Genomic DNA, 16937 nt, shown 5'->3' with positions numbered 1-16937 from the left:
TTATTTTGGTTAGCGAGGGAAATTGAGTTGGAAGAATTATATTCTATGGACTTCTAATTGTAAGCACAAAGTTAAGCAAGTGTGTTTTGCCTCTGGAGTAGTGGAAGGTGACAAGATATTTCCTGAACTTTAATTTCTAGAAAAACTAAGGTTTTTTTAGATTTGGTTGGTTTCATTTTCGCCTGTATAGATCACCTTCATTGATGCTGTTATCATTTGAATTTTCATTAGACTCAGAAAGGTCAATAACCACAGGTAGACAGTGGATAAATTGGATTCTTCAAGGATGGCGAGGCCACTTATTGGAGGAACTTAAAACCCTTGGGAACACTTTGCCAAGATTTTATTTATGTCCAACTGTGGCATCTCAAGTCTGTATTTTGATAACTAAACCCCTGATTTGACTTTCAGGTGTTATGCACACAGCAGTTCCCAGTGAAATATCAGGAGACACTCAAAAAATGCATAAGGATTTAGCCATAAACACTCCCTGCCTTCTCTTAAGAGAACATTTCTCTCTCATTACAAAATATAAAATGTTTCTTCTCCTCTCCCCCTCACATCATTTTGAGCAACATTTGAATAGGGGTGGATAAACTAAAAAATGTGTGTCTCAGAAATTAGAGATACTATCCTGGGATACGTAAAATTTATGTTTCCTTCCCACCTCAGCAAGAGACTTGTGGTGTTTTTTTCCACTTGTGATAGCCCTCTTGTACCTCAAACAGCTGTGAACGTGACATCCATAAAAGATTGAGAGGTAAGCTAACGCTAAAGGAGTACAACCTATATGAATAAGCAAATTATTACCAACAGAAGAGCACATACCGTTATGAAGTAAAAGTTATAAAAATCTAAGGGTTCACATCAAAATATGCTTAGAGTTGCTCATATCCAATACTAATCCAAGAGTAATTTACAATTTGCAAATATAAAAACACATGGCCTGAATAAGGTATTAATAAGACAAATTGTTAAATGGCAGAAGAGATTTGACTAAACTGTATGGATTTTTTTTTTTACTTTAATCTCTATTTTCCTTAAAACAAGATCTGCTTTTCAGATAAAAGAATTCAGAAAATGGTGAGCAAAGACTTATTTATAGAGACAGTCAAAGCTGGCTTTCGAAACTTCCTCCGATCTCAAATGCACAAACGTTCTGTTCAGAGAAGTATTTTGTACAAAACTGTTGATCTGATACATGAAAATGAAATATGATCACTTTTGTCTATACAGGAAGAAAAAAATCTTTAAAAAAAAAGGTTCTTCAACTGTCTGAAGTTTTCAAAGAACTGCTTTGTGTAAATCCAGAAATTGTACACCTAAAACCTCAAAAATCTCACATTCAGATTTCCTATACAGAGATTACAATGCAGAAAGAAAGAACTATTCATATCAATTCAGGCTTGAAAAATTAGGGGACAAGCTCTGAAATTCAAAAATTCATAAAAACATAATTCAAGATTATGTTAATAAAGATTACTTAGATAATCACTGAATAATATTTCATAAGCTAAACCAAAAAAAGTGCTTGGCTGTTTACTAGAAAAGAATATCTGCAAGGATAGTTAGCTGTCAAGAGCAGTTAAATGGGATAGTTAACTAAACCCAACTAGTCATTAAGGGGTTAAGTTTTCTGAGTGCTGCTCTTATTTTTATTTTTTTCTTGTTATTTTATACTGTTGGCCATTTTTCCATCAAACTGTAATTTCCATTCCTTCTTCAATGTTGTCCATGTGGTCCTAAAATCACATGAAAAATTAGGATGAGCAAGGCAAGATGGCTCAGTGACTTGACACAACGTTCTTCAATGACTACTAGTGTTCTAATCCCACTGATGTGAAAATGTGGAAGCTCTCATTTTAGAGTTAGGGAACTGCTGTTGTAAAAAACAGAAGAAATTCCTCATATATTCCTGTATCACTTCCCTTTTCTTTTGATGGACATGCCACATCCTGTTCATATTTAAATAGCGTGCATGTCAGGAGGAGGAACCATGACAATGTGTTTTCTTTTTAGCTGAAATTACAGTTGCAATTGGGATGCAAATGGGATTTCAGTTTGCATCTGAACCCTTAGAAGTTAACATATCCTTCATCCCAGTATACGTTCTAATGCAGCAACAGCCTTCCAAAAGAGCACGAGCAAACTGCTTGCTTTTGCCTAAGAGGTTTCCTGAATGATGGTCTTAATTTATTGCATAGATAATTTATGACCAAGAAGAAGGGACAAAATATTGATCGAAGACCTGAATAGCCAGTAAGGAGTAGTGTTGGAAAAAAATATACAAAAAAAAGGAAAATAGCTATTCTTCCCAGTGCAGCTTTTGTGGTGCTTAGAAGAGAAATAAATACATACATATCCCTAATAATTAATGTACATTGTTAAAAAAAAAAAAAAAGGAAATAAAAAAAATTCTACCCTGCAAAATGTACTCATTTTCTAATCCTTTGTATTATGTAGCAATGCACAATCGGTTTGTTGGTGGGTAAGCTACAGGCAGGACTGTTATTTCTCTACAGTCTTTAAACTCTACCAACAGTTTACCCCCAAGCCTGAACATAAACAAGCACACAGAGTTTGATCCAGCTTCTCTCGCAGCTTGCATGAGTCTTTCCATAAAGATCACTGAAAATCATCACATATTTTATGTCAAGTCTCAGGGTTTAGTCTTTTAGCTCAATGGAGTAAACAAACTTCAAACTAAAATTCCCACATGGGGCAGATTCTAAAGGCATTCTCCATTTTTAATGGAAATGTAATTCTCTCTGATCCCCCAAACCGTTCCTTTCCTGCAGCTTACATCCATTTCAGAGTCGGATGTACCCACCTCTCAGTATCACTGAGATTCATACAGCTGGATTTTTGCATCTGTGACTGAAATTGCTCAGCAAAAGAATTTCACATTCTTCTTGCAAAAGTCGGAGAGGCTACCAGTTCACACAGGATGTAACCAATTTAGCACAATTCGAAAATCATCTGCCAAGCTCAAAATCCTCCCAACAATCAACTAACTTCCCCCAGCCCCTGATGATTACTGCAAAGTAGTTGAGTCAATCAATCAAGTTTAGTATTTGTGAAATAACTACTTTATAAGAAGTTATTAGAGGATTCTCAGGTACACTACACACGGACTGTCACGTCTGAAAGTTATTCACTTGCAAATGCTTTAAGCAAAATAGCGCAAACTGAATATTGCAGAATATGTAAGAATAAAAGTGTAAAAAATAATTATCACATGCTGCTTAATGTTAGACTAGCCATTTAATATGTATAATTACAAGACTCTTTCTTGTTTCATCTATGTTTAAATTCTATTCATCCCACGGAGGGTATGTTCTAAGAAAAATTCCATTCACTCATGGAACTAACTAAGTTTCATGGGCTTCAAAGTATTTATTTCCTCTCCACCGTGTCATTACTTTCACGTAACTGTCAAATGAATAGGCTCAAATATGTAATTTTAGGCCCTTTTATAAAGAAATCTGTGAATAGGCCATCTTCCCAACAGATTTCCAACTGACAGCTAATGGGAAGTAAAATTATAGCTGCAGTCTGATCCTCAGTCCTACAGCAAAGTCTTACAATAAATCCCACAGAAGGGTCACCTCCTTCAGTCCATCTCTAGGTAGAAAAAAACAACAACACAGCAATCAACATGTCCCTGGCTATAATTTTGACAGTTTTGACAGTCAAGACCCATAAGGTTTATCAGGGTGTTGTTGATGCTGCAGTTAACAACATATAAAAATTTGTCTCCACTACTTTGGTATCAAGAATTACCAGTAAAGTTCTATAACTACTTCTTTCTCTTAGTTGGCATAAATAATGTTTATACTCATTTACTAACACAATGTAAGTATGTATCACTGTTCATGTACTTCAGGCACATTAAAAGGAAATAAGTTTAATTTGCATAACTGTGAAGGGCTGGAGACTAAGTACAGTACACTGTGCTCTTCACAGTGATATAAATCACTAGTTTGTATTTATGTATTTCTTTAGAGCCCAGAATTCTCAGCAAATTAACAGAATTAGAATTTTTTGTCCAGAGGAGAGCACATTTCTCAGTTCAATGGATTTAAAATGAATCAACAAACCAAACCAACCAAAAAACCCAACCCCTCCTTTAAAATCCAAGTCAGCCCTAATTACCACTGGGAGTTTATTTATTTATATTCTCAGATATTCAGATATTTCTACTAGGAGCAGAATATGCTTCCACTGCTAGAAATATTAAAGACTGAGAGTGTTTACTGCAGGCTCGCTTTCAGGTTAACCAGGGATGTTTTTGTGGGTTTATTTCTTTCTGTTTAAATAGTGTTATGAAATGACAAAACAATATTAAGGTCCTGGCTCGTCTTCCAATAAAGGTATGAATTCTTCTAATAAAAATGCAGCAAATGGTTTTTACTGAACCATGCTCTTATGTAACAAAAATATTTGTTATACAAAAGGCCCTACTAATGTTTTAGGAACCTTGTGAAAAAAAAAACCCAAAAGAACACAAAACCAGAGCTGGACTCGTCATAAATAATGAATAAATCTTATTTTTTTTGACAGTAGAGTTCAATTCAGATAAATTCAGAAGCATCTGTAATGCTTACCCATGACGCTTTTGAATACAGCCCATTTCTGAAAGTCAGAAGGGAAAACTCAGGAGCTCCTAACAAGAGCTTTCCCATTGTTGTGGTTTAACCCCAGCTGGCAACTAAGTACCACGCAGCCAATCATTTACTCTCCCATAGTGGGACAGGGGAGAGAATCAGAAGAGTAATAGTGAGAAAACTCATGGGTTGAGATAAAGACGGTTTAATATGTAAAACAAAAGCCACACATGCAAGCAAAGTGAAACAAAGAATTAATTCACTGCTTCCCATCAGCAGGCAGGTGTTCAGCCATCTCCAGGAAAGCAGGGCTCCATCACGCCTAACAGTTACTTGGGAAGACAAACACCACAACTCTGAATGTCCCCCCCTTCCTTCTTCTTCCCCTAGCTTTATATACTGAGTGTGACATCATATGGCATGGAATATTCCTTTGGTCAGTTGCGGTCAGCTGTCCCAACTGTGTCGCCTCCCAACATTTTGTGCACTCCCAGCCTACTCACTGGCAGGGTAGGATGAGGAGCAGAAAAGGCCTTGACTGCTTAGCTACAACTGAAAACACCAATGCACTATCAATACTATTCTCATCCCAAATCCAAAACACAGCACTATACCAGCTGCCAGCAACAAAGTCAACTCCATCTCAGTCAAAACCATGACACCCATACACCTTTTGCTATTTCTGCCAGAAATAAACTGTCAATGTTGCATTTCAGAGTTTCTATCTAGTTGCTCAGAAATACAACAAAGCTGTACAGCCATATATTAAGCAAGAAAGGAAACTTTAAGATTAGAAGTTAAGTATTTTAAATATTTTTTTATACTCATGCCACTTTTTTTATTTGAAATTGCCTAACTTATTTTAAGCATTGATAACAGAACTGTAGAATTACTTAGGCTGGATGGGACCTCTGCTCAAAGCAGTCACAATGAGATCAGGTTGTTTAGGGACTTTTCCAGTCAAGTTTTGGATATGTTCAAGGTGGAAATTCCACACCACACTGAGAAACCTGTTCCAGTATTTGATTGCTCTCGTTATTTTTTTTCTGACCAAAATTCCTCATGCCTCAGCTTGTACTCGTTGCATTTTGCTTTATTGTCATGAATCACTAAGAATCCATCTTCTCTGAAGTCTCTCATTAAGCAGCTGAAGACAGCAGTAGGACCTTGCTGTAGCCTTACCTTCTTAGGGCTAAACAAACACAGCGCTCTCGACCTCCCCCCCTCCTGTCCCCTGGCCATATCCGTAGCTCTTCTTTGAGTTTGCTCCAGAACATCAATGTCTTTCCTGTGACCGAGTGCTCATACTGGGCATAATATGCAGTCTCACAAGTGCTTAATAGAGGGGAAAATTTTCTCCCCCCAACCTGCTGGCAACTTTCTTGCTTCCACTTACTTTCTGGCTACTCACTTGCCTACTACTTACTTTCTTACACTACAGAATGCATTTGGCTTTCTTTGCACGGCTTGCTTTATGAGGACCTGCCCATCGCCTTTTCTGCAAAGATGCTTTCTGTCCTGCTGACACCAAGCCTGCACTGCTGCATGGTAAATTATTCAAACCTAGATACAAGACTTAGCATTTGCCTTTGTTGAATTTCATGAAGTTTCTGTCAGGTCATTTGTCCTGTCTGTCACAGTTCCTCTGCAATCAAGAGTGCAGTCCACCCCATTTTACAGTTATTATACATTAATATAGACGTGAAAACAGTGCTTCCTCTAGCTGTAATACCTGAGGGACATCGGTAGTCACTGTCTCCCAAGTGAATTTTCACCACTGATCACAACTGTCTTGCTGGTGCAGTCAATTTCCACCTTACAGTCAACATTTGCCATCAGTATCCCAACAAATATGGCTATAAGAACAGTATGGGAGACAGTATCAGTGTTGCTAAAATCGAGGTAAAGAGCATCCATTCCTATTGTCTTCAGAGCTGGCCATCACAGGTGACAGTTAAGTTGTCAGCCATAGTTTGCCCATGGTAAATCTTTGCCGATTGCTCCCAATCACTTTGTCGTCCTTCATGTGTTTACGTATGATTTATAAACTCCATAACTTTCCCAGAAACTGAGGTTAGCTGACCAATCCCAAGTTGCCTGGATCCTTCTTGAAGATGGGTGTATGCCTTTCTCCAGCCATCAGGAATCTGTTCTCATCGCTACAACCTTTCAAAAACAAGAAAGAGCAGCCACATTGCAACACTGGTCAACTGCCTCAGCACCCTCAGTCAGACAGAGTGCACTTGGCCCCGCAGACTTGGGTATGTTCTTCAATTGGCTTAAGAATTACCTAGCTCTATCCACCTGTATGGAGGGTAATACCTGACACCCCAGTCTTTGCCGGTAGGCTCAGAAGCCTGGGAGGTCTAAAAGAACAGAACTTAGTAATAAAAAGCGAGGCAAAAAAAGGCATTGAGGACCTCGGCCTTTTCTATGTCCTTTGTTATTATATCCTCTGCCCCACTGAGCAGTGAGCCCAGTTTCCGTAGGCTGCCTTTTGCTGCCAATGTACTTACAAAAGCCTATTTGTTTCTTTTACAGTCCTTGATCCAACTGAGCTCTGGCTTTCCTAACCTCATCTCTACATGCTTGGGCAATGACTTTGTAGGAAATAACCAGGAAGCCCATCCTAGCTTCCACCTTCTGTGTACTTTCTGGTTTGCTTATCTTCAGTCAATATTCTCCTGTTCATCCATGGTAGTCTTCTGCTATATCTGTGTGGCTTTCTGTACACTGGCATAGCTCACTCTAACTGATGAGGTTGTCCTCAAAGGTCAACAGCTGCCCTGGGCCCTTTTGTCCTCCAGTCCTATGGGAACCTGCCAAGAAGATTCCTAAACAAGCTAAAGTTTGCTCTCCTCAAGTCCAGGTTTGTGATTCTATTTGTCTTATTCACTTTTTTTTAGAATTTTAAACTCTACGGTCTCATTGTCACTGTAGCTAAGTCCACCACTGACCTTCACATCTTTGCCAGTTCTTCCTTGTTTGTGACTAACAGGTCTGCAAAGCACCTGCCCTTATTGGCTCGTTGATCACCTGTGTCAAGAAATTGTCTTCAACACACGACAAGCATCTCTTGGTTTGCTTGTACTCTGCCATGTTATGTTGCCCTTCCAGTAGATAATAAGGGTGTTACAATATTTGATGATTTTACCAGTCATGAGATTTCCTTAAGCTGGTCAGAGACTTCATCTACTTTCTCCCTTTGGTCATGAAATTTGTAGCAGATGTCTACCACTATGTTACTCAGGTTGGTCTGTCCCATGATTATTACATATAGCTTTTTACTGGCTTGTCACCTACCCCAAGGCAAAGCTCTGTGAGTTCAAACCACTCCTTTGCCCATAATATTACTAAGATAAAGTGGCACAGTGCACATTCTTTATGGAGAGAACTATTTCTGTACTAATTAACTTGCTCGCACCTCAAAGAATGTTGTAGTTTCCAATGTATTTTTGCAATTCAAGTGTTTGATTTTAATCCTACAACTTTATGGGAGCAATAACCTCAGGGTTTGTTTTCCCCAGTGCTTTGAGATCCACAGATTAAATACACCATGTAATCGCACATTATTAATTTCTTTTCTCTTGCAGTGGAACAAAAAAAAGCACCTCACATTTAAAGCATGTTCCACATATAATGGGACAGATAACATTTTATTCACAGATGTAATAGAGAGTTGCATACAATTCACACAGTTATGTCTGCTTCTATGTATAACTAAAAGATCTGTGTTTTGAAGAATCATTCATTTCATCTGAACTGATTTACTAAATCCTACCAGGTATGTCACTCATCTGAATTAACTGTTTTTTTTTAAATTTATTGTATCAATTTATTTTCATTTATCTACTCAGTCCCTTTGAGTGGCATGCAGATAGTCCACGATAGAAATGGAAAAAAAAGAGCATTTTGGTTTGTTGGTTGTGGGTTTTTTTTAATAAAGTATTTTTGAATTTATATATAATTAGCATGAAATCTTTGGATTACTATAAAGCAAAGAAAGAAATCTTATAATTTATAAATAAGTGCACCACTGTATCTTCATACAGTCTCATACACTTCATGTGTAGATATCATTCTCCTGTGAGAACTGTATATAGATAAAACTTCTCTTTTGTTTCATTTTTGCACAGTAACTAAAAAATACTTGTGTCTTTCATCACAGAAACATGGCTTATTGATACAGTAACTTCTGTTTTGGTGCTTTAACTTTAGTAATTCTTCAAGAAGCTTAATACTGATAACCCCAAGCATTAAATTACCAGAGGTCATTTTTGGAAAAAAAAACAAACTTCACAACAAAAAAAACCCCATAATGAATTGTGTCTTCTTTTAATTTGCTCTCTGAGCCTGGAGGGTACAGGGAGATAATGTTTTAAATCTTTCTTACATACCAAGCAAGCAGATTTCCTTTTTAAATTAAAGCTCAAATTCTAAAATAAATTGCTTGGTTCTGGAAACTGCGGCTTAAGAAAGCCCATATCAATGGAGAAAAAGGCATTGATGGAATTCTGTTTTCTCACATGCTTTTAGGAGGAGCTGACTAGCCTACAGGCCAAAGAATCTTCCAAAAAAGATCTTTAAAAATAACAGCAAGAGGAACTGATTGACAGTATGGAAAAAGGCTATCAGAGACAAAAAAAGTTTATGAAGTGTAAAAACACATTAGTTCCTCCTCTTTCTTCGTAACGTCATAGAATCACAGAATAGTTTGCGTTAGAAGGGACCTTAAAGATCATCTAGTTCCAAATCCCCTGACATGGACAGGAATACCTTCCATTAGACCAGGTTACTCAAAATCCCATCCAACCTGGCCTTGAACACTTCCAGGGATGGGGCATAGCTTCTCTGGGCAACCTGTGCCAGTGCCTCACCATCCTCACAGTAAAGAATTTCTTTCTTGCATCTAAGCTAAATCTACCCTCTGTCAGTTTAAAGCCATTACCCCTTGTCCTGTCAGTACATGCCCTTGTAAAAAGTCCCTCTCCAGCTTCCTTGTAGCCCCTGTTAGGTACTGGAAGGCCACTATAAGGTCTCTCCCAAGCCTTCTTTTCACCAGGATGAACAACCTGAACTCTCTCAGCCTGTCCTTGTAGGTGAGGTGCTCCAGCCCTCTGATCATCTTTGTGTCCCTCCTCTGGACTCACTCCAACAGGTTCGTGTCCTTCTTATGTTGGGGGCTCCAGAGCTGGGCGCAGCACTCCAGGTGGGGGTCTCATCAGAGCAGAACAGAGGGGCAGAATCACCTCCCTTGACCTGCTGACCATATTTCTTTTGATGTAGCCCGGGATGCGGTTGGCTTTCTGGGCTGAAAGGTACATTGCTGGCTCATGTTGAGCTTCTCATCAACCAACACCCCCAAGTGCTTCTCCTCAATCCATTCTCTGCCCAGCCTGGATTTGTGCCTGGGATTGCCATGACCCAGGTGCAGGACCTTGCACTTGGCCTGGTTGAACTTCATGAGATTCACATCAGCCCACCTCTCAAGCCTGTCCAGGTCCCTCTGGGTGGCATTCCTTCCCTCCAGTGTGTCAACCGTGCCACACAGCTTGGTGTCATCCACAAACTTTCTGAGTGTGCACTCAATCCCACTGTCCATGTCAACAACAAATATGTTAAACAGCACCAGTCCCAGTACTGACTCCTGAGGAATGCTACTTGTCACTGGTCTCCACTTGGACTTTGAGGCATTGACTGCAACTCTTTGAATGTGACCATCCAGCCAATTTCTTATCCACCGAGCAGTCCATCAGCCAAATCCGTGTCTCTCCAATTTAGAGACCAGGATGTCATGTGGGATAGTGTCAAATGCTTTGCACAAGTCCCTTTTTAAAACTTGACATTATGTTTCCCCTTTTCCAGTTAATGAGAACTTCACTAGTCTGCCATGACTTCTCAAATATGATGGACAGTGGCTTAGCAACTTCATCCGCCAGTTCCCTCAGGACCCACGGATGCAGCTGATCAGGTCCCATGGACTTGCACACCTTCATGTTCATTAGATGGTTTCGAACATGACCTTCTACTGCAGTGCATGGTTCTTCATCCTCTCAGTCCCTGTCTTTGCCTTCTGTGACTGGATGGTGTGGCTAGAGCACTTACCAGAGAAGACTGAGGCAAAGAAGTATTTGAGTACTTCAGCATTCTCCATATCCCAGGTAATCGAGACTCACGTTTCCTTCTGGAGAGGGCACACATTTTCCCTAGTCTTCCTTTTATCACTAATGTACCTACAGAAGCTTTTCTTGCTGCCCCTGATGTCCCTGGCCAGATTTAATTCTACCAGGGCTTTAGCTTTCCAAACCTGATCCCTGGCAGCTCAGACAATTTCCTGCCAGGCTACCTGTCCTTGCTTCCACTCTCTGTAGGCTTCCTTTAGCCAAGAATAAAAGGAAAAATATTTTGCATGTTCCTCAATACCCTTTTTTACTGTATCTGCTAAAGACATAGCCCTAAACAAAACACCTCAGTCACTTTATTAAGAGCCACAGATCATCCTGTCAATTTATAGTCCACATAACTTGTATGACTCACACATGCAGTAGAAAGCAGCGTGCAATAGTAAACTCACCGCAGGATATAATCTCACACATTCCTTGATGAAATATGTCTATTTTTCAAATAATAATGAAGCTCCCCAAATGTGAGATGTAAAGTCTAACAGCAATGCAGAGAGGTCATACTATGTAGGCTTAAACCTGTGCTTCTTTGCTTCTTCGGATTCACACTCAATTACAGAAATAAAAATTAATATTTTATTGCACCTATGTAAGAATCCAAGTCCTCATTCACTAAGCTATTATGCACTTATTTGTGGTTTACTTTATTTTGAAGAGGTTTATAAAATATTAATGAAAGCATCAAAAGAAAATGTAAAAATACTCTTTACTTGTAGGTCTCTTACATACTCACTGAAATACTCAACAGTAAATAAAGAGGACTAATGCTAATCATGTTTTCCCTAGTTAGATAAGCTCCACAGTGGAAAGACTTGGGCACGATCACAGCTGTATCAGTAAAGAAAATTTTCTCTTGTTCTTAGGGCTCACCACTAAGGGAAAATTTAGGAACAACAGCGTTCACGGCTTCTTTAAGAACAACTAAAGCTCATAATCTGCTGCTGTCATAATTCCAGAAATAAGATATATTTATGTAAAATAAGAAAATTCTTTCAAGAGGTAAATAATCCCATTTTGTTTGCTTTAACTTTCTTTTTTTCACCAGATAGTCCCCTGTACAAGAAATACGTATTTTTTTCATCAAGATATCTCTTTATCATCTAAGTCTACATAAAAGCAAAGTAACTAAACATGCTGCAAGACAACGCTTGAGAATACAACAGCACAGAAGGTTTCTGTACATCTATTAAACCTAGCTCACAAAACTGAGCTCAAGACAAAAATATCCTCCATCAGATATCCCATCCCCTCTCTACAGGTTTTCTTACATGCATTCAGCATATATGTCTAATTTTTTTGACAGTTGCTGTGAAATAAGATTATTACAGAAATATCTTCAAAAGTGATGCTACTGATGGAAAAGAGCAGGGGTTTTGGCTCATTTGGACAAAGCAAGGTATCTTGTGTGTGTAATAATATTTCACCAAAGTTCCAGCATATAAATATATAAAATGGTATGTGTTTGACTTAATGCCCATTACTTGAATGGGCTGAAAGAGTCCCTCAGATTTGGCTGTACAGAACAGAACACTACGTCAAACTAAATTGGAATCTCTCTACAAACAACAGCACCTGTCTCCCTGTTATATAAACACAGAATTGTGGAAGACATGGAACTGGGAAAAGGTCACAAGAGAAGGAAAGGGCATACATTTTTTAATAAGCTACTTATTTATATCTAAATATGCACAAGTTTCTATTTATCTACATGTATACATGATATACTGTTCATCGATTTTAATCAGGTTTTGGCTTCAGCCTGTATTTATATTCCTGCACATAGCATGCTTTTCTATGCCATAGAATATTATCCTCAGTGGTTCTCTCCTACTTCTTCCATTCAGATAGAACCGACGATGCAAGGGCACTTTGTGTCTAGGCTGGATGGCTCACTTACTGGATAAGAAACCCAGTTAGATTTCATAACAAAATGAAATTACATTACAAAATCCACTTTTTCCATTTAATTCTGATAAATCATAAAGTTGTTCAACTGGGACTTCTGCAGTGTGTTTGATCTGCAGTGAATGACATTTGGCTGAGAAAACACCCTGCTGCAGTTTTCACATCAGAAGATTCAGGACAGGGAAGGTTCCTCCTTCTTCTTCCAGGGGTCAGGTCTTAAAATCGGGATCTTGGATCAGAAGTGGTTCTTTCTACTGAGATGCACCTTTTGCCATTAAAAACCTGTCCTTCATTACTCATTTCAGGAAGCTGAATAAGTAACACGAAAACTTAACCAGCTTCAGCAGTGACCCTTCCTATTGGGGCGTATAAGTCGTTAATACAAAGGCAGCATGGTGCAACACAGACTGAGGCACAGGAAACAGAGTTCATACTTAGTGCAGGGAAATATTTTCCTATGTTCCTTCTTTCCTCCCCATTAACACAAAACAATTCCAGCTGTTTTCACAACAGTTGGAAAATGTAAAGGCTTTTTAAATACTCTCTATTATTACTACTTTTTTAAACTTTTTTTTTTCTTTTCCCATGACTTAACATTTAATGAGAATTAAAACCTTGGGATCCTTTTTATACAAATATATATCAAAGCCCAGCACAAAAGATCTTCATTCTCCTCAGACCATTCAAACAAACCCTTCATGTGTGAAATGTAAAAGAAGTAAACAAATTCAAGCACAGGATCAGTCTGTATCTGACGCTCTCCTTACTACAAAAGCATCAGTATTAACCACATCCTATAAAAACATCTCTGATAGCTTTGTGTGCTGAAGGGTTTTTTGCTTTGCTTCTTTAAATATCTGATCTAAAATAAAATAAGATAATCACACAGGAAGCAGATTTCCTTTAACTAATCCTTTAGCTTTTACTGTATACAGATACACAGGATGTGCTTCGTCTGCAATCATGTTAATAGTAGCATAGGGAGAAGGGAAGTGGTAATAAGTAAGGGTCTGTGAGACTCAGGCTCCTATACAACATCAATAAGCCTCTTCACACTTATCATCATCATTTCCACATTGTCTTGGATACAAGTGTGGAACTGCAAACTCTGGACAATTGTGCCAAAATAAGGTAGATATAATTCCAGTGATGGCCCTGCCAAAAGAGACAAGCATCTCTTTACTGAAGGGGAAGAGCAACCACAGAGGTTACTCAGGTAACAGCTGGAGTTTTGATGGCTGTAATACAGGGAAAAAAAGTCCTTTGGGGATAGTTAAAGGGTGTGTATATGCTTAAGCACTATGATTGATAGGATTTAGGAAGCAGCTTCTGTCATCTTTTTTTATATACCCTGAGATTTCCAAGGCACTCAGGATGTTTGTATGAATATTATAATAAACAAGAACATGTTATAAAAAGAGAAAAAATGAATTATTTTGAATTTTATGAGTTGGTGGAGAAAAACAGGACTAAAAGCTTGTCACATTGTAATCAGTTTGATTTGTGTGATTGACTTCAGTAACATTAGGTTTACATCCCTGATTCCTGGTTTAATGGTTTTGTTGGTTTTTTCCCCCCTCAAACAAGTTCTGAAGAAATAGCTCACAGCTTTTTAATAAATGGAGCAGAAAACACACATCAGAACAAACTATGTGACTTAGTTCATAAACTCTTTGATTCATGAGAGAAAAAAGGCATACAGTTAAGGAGGACTCCCAGTCTTATGTCAGTGTACTGTCAAAGACAATTTTTCTGTGAAACTCAGAAAATCTAATATAATTGCAGATAGCCATTGAAGTCCTACACATTTCTTGGCTATAATGGTCACAATTTTTTAGTTTCTGCACAGACAAAATCCCTACTTTCTCTTTCAGTCATGCCCCCACACCCAAGGGGATTGATGAGGCGGTAGGGATGGGGGGGAGGGGGGGGCGCGGGAAAAAAGGGTAAAACTCCTAATCTGCAAACAATTTCATTTGAAATATGGTCCCTTGAGGTTCTAGGTCAAAGGCAGCTGTGGCTGTGATGCCAGGAACTATGGCTGACTGCCCAATGGTCCCAGCAATTTTGGCAATTACTCTTGGTGGACAGATAAAAGGGAGACATTCTACAAGTAAACCTCAAAACCCATTATAATCAAATGTTCTCGACCTACTAACTAAGAAGGCCTCCTGTCTAGCTGTTTCTCTTCTAAAATAGGTCCTGCAACTTCTTTATCATACTATGTCTGATTTTAAAGAAAGGAAAAGAAATGTTCAATCAAGCTAACTCTAATGAGCTCAGAGCACTTGCATGAAACTGAGTTGAGCAGATGGAATTTCAGTTCTTGGCTGAACACAGCATTTGAATTCAACTGTCCTGTGATTTGCAAATGTTAGTCCATAATATTTACTCTTTTGGTCCCTGAATTGCAAAGAATGTAACTTAAAACATAACTCTCCAGTATACATCGAAATTTTTGCTTACGCACACATTATATAAAAATAACTTGAGATTTTTTTATTGTATTGTACCTTCTCTTTCATTCTTATTCGCCTTGATATATTTCTAATTCAATTTTAATTATAAGGTCATACAAAATCCAGAAAAGAAGCCCAAAGCACTACTATGTTTCAATTATAAATGAGAACATACGTACCTTACAAGATAATAAACTGTTTCAATTTTCATAACCACCTCTTCAGCTGTCTCACTCCTCGCTTGTACATTAAGACTATTCTGAAATTAAAGAATAAGGTTTCTTAGAAGGAATGAAAAAAAAATACAGTTAGGAATGCACATGCTTATATCATTGGCTTGAATTTGCCTTATCTTTCCAGTATGTTGATACTTACAAGATTCTCTAATAATAAAAAAGATTGAGTCCTTATGGAGGCAGTGTTTAAGACAATTTGGCTTCCACACCTGAGAAGCTTTGTAGAATTAAGAGATTTTAGTTTCTTCTTAATTTATCCTGGATTCTGAATTTTGTCAGCCTAACATTTTTTTTGCATTATTAAGCATTCACATGGAATAACACCAACCTGAAAAGTTTTTTATTTAAAATTTAAATTTTTAAGGTTATTATAATAATAATGAAATAAGTTTTGTTCCATTCTATAATTCAGGATGTTGAGGAGAAACAGCTCAGATAATCATGAAGAGTCATTGCCAAAGAGTAAATTCATGAGCAGGGCCCTATGCATTTTGCCAAGGATAAGAGTAACTCCCATCATCTTGAAAATTACTCCAGAGAACTGGTCCCAAGTCACAAAACTCTCTCTGTTTCTATCACGTAGCCATTGGCATGAACATATATATTGCTACAGCTGAATCAGGTTAGAATGCTTTTGTTGTAGAATGCATAAATTCCATAGGAAATTGCTGTTGACTACATCTATATCTGAAAAGTAATTATCTTGTTATTTTAACATGATTGTTTCAAAATATTTGAAAACAGATTTTATTAGTCATATTCTTAAAAACAACAACAACAAAACAATGATTTGATGATTTCAATGACTTGAAAATATGTTTTCTGGAAGTTTTCATTTTGTTCTAAAACAATCTTCTCCCAAGCTTTGACCATCAGAAGTTAGAACAAAGAAAAAATATACAAGCTTTGATACCACACTTGAAAATGCAAGGTATAGCAGTGACAAAATATTATAAAAAGAAGAAATCAGCAATATTAAATAACAACAAACAAATATCTAATAGTCTATAAGGTTCAAGCTCTTCCTCATTGGATTCTTAGAATACCTAGTAGTACTCTTGTCACAGACTAGCAGCAAGGTTATATTTATTTATTCATTAATGCAGGAGAAGGTGCATTATTTTTCAAAATATATAGTTGCATTCTGTTAGACCACTCAAAGTCAGAGAAGTGAACAAAGGCAATACAGTTAGACAAAGTGGGAAACATACTCTACTGTAGAAAAAGTTACTGCTGCAAGTAAAGCTCTCATTATTAAGACACAAAGAATTAAAGGAAAACAAAAGATAATATACCTACTTAGGTGTTTGTGGGGCAAACTTTACACTGACACATATAAATTTAGAGAAAGAAATAATGTTCAATTATTTTTCTCAATAAAAACTGATATGTAACATTGTAAGAATGCTACTTATCACATTACTGTTCTGCTAAGAGATAAAATTGGCTGCAAAAATTTGATGCATTCATAGTTTTCAGGCTGGTAATAAGAAAACACCCGCTTTTTCTACATGTGACTCTAACGTTAATGTTAAGCACCTCTACTAT

At 37.7% G+C, this 16937-nt stretch overlaps 1 protein-coding gene across 12 annotated transcripts in view; it reads right to left on the bottom strand.

The window, feature by feature from the left end:
• CDH18 (cadherin 18) overlaps positions 1-16937 on the bottom strand; it is a 582930-nt gene that overhangs the window by 222441 nt on the left and 343552 nt on the right. For all 12 annotated transcript variants that reach the window (XM_063326107.1, XM_063326119.1, XM_063326112.1 and 9 more), the window contains one exon: positions 15333-15412. The gene's annotated coding sequence lies outside the window, so the exon portion shown is untranslated. The remainder of the gene's footprint in view (positions 1-15332; positions 15413-16937) is intronic.

This window comes from Chroicocephalus ridibundus, chromosome 2, assembly GCF_963924245.1.
Source record: "Chroicocephalus ridibundus chromosome 2, bChrRid1.1, whole genome shotgun sequence".
NCBI lineage: Eukaryota > Metazoa > Chordata > Aves > Charadriiformes > Laridae > Chroicocephalus > Chroicocephalus ridibundus.
The sequence above is the reverse complement of the archived record's forward strand: the minus strand, read 5'-3'. Positions and strand labels throughout refer to the sequence as shown.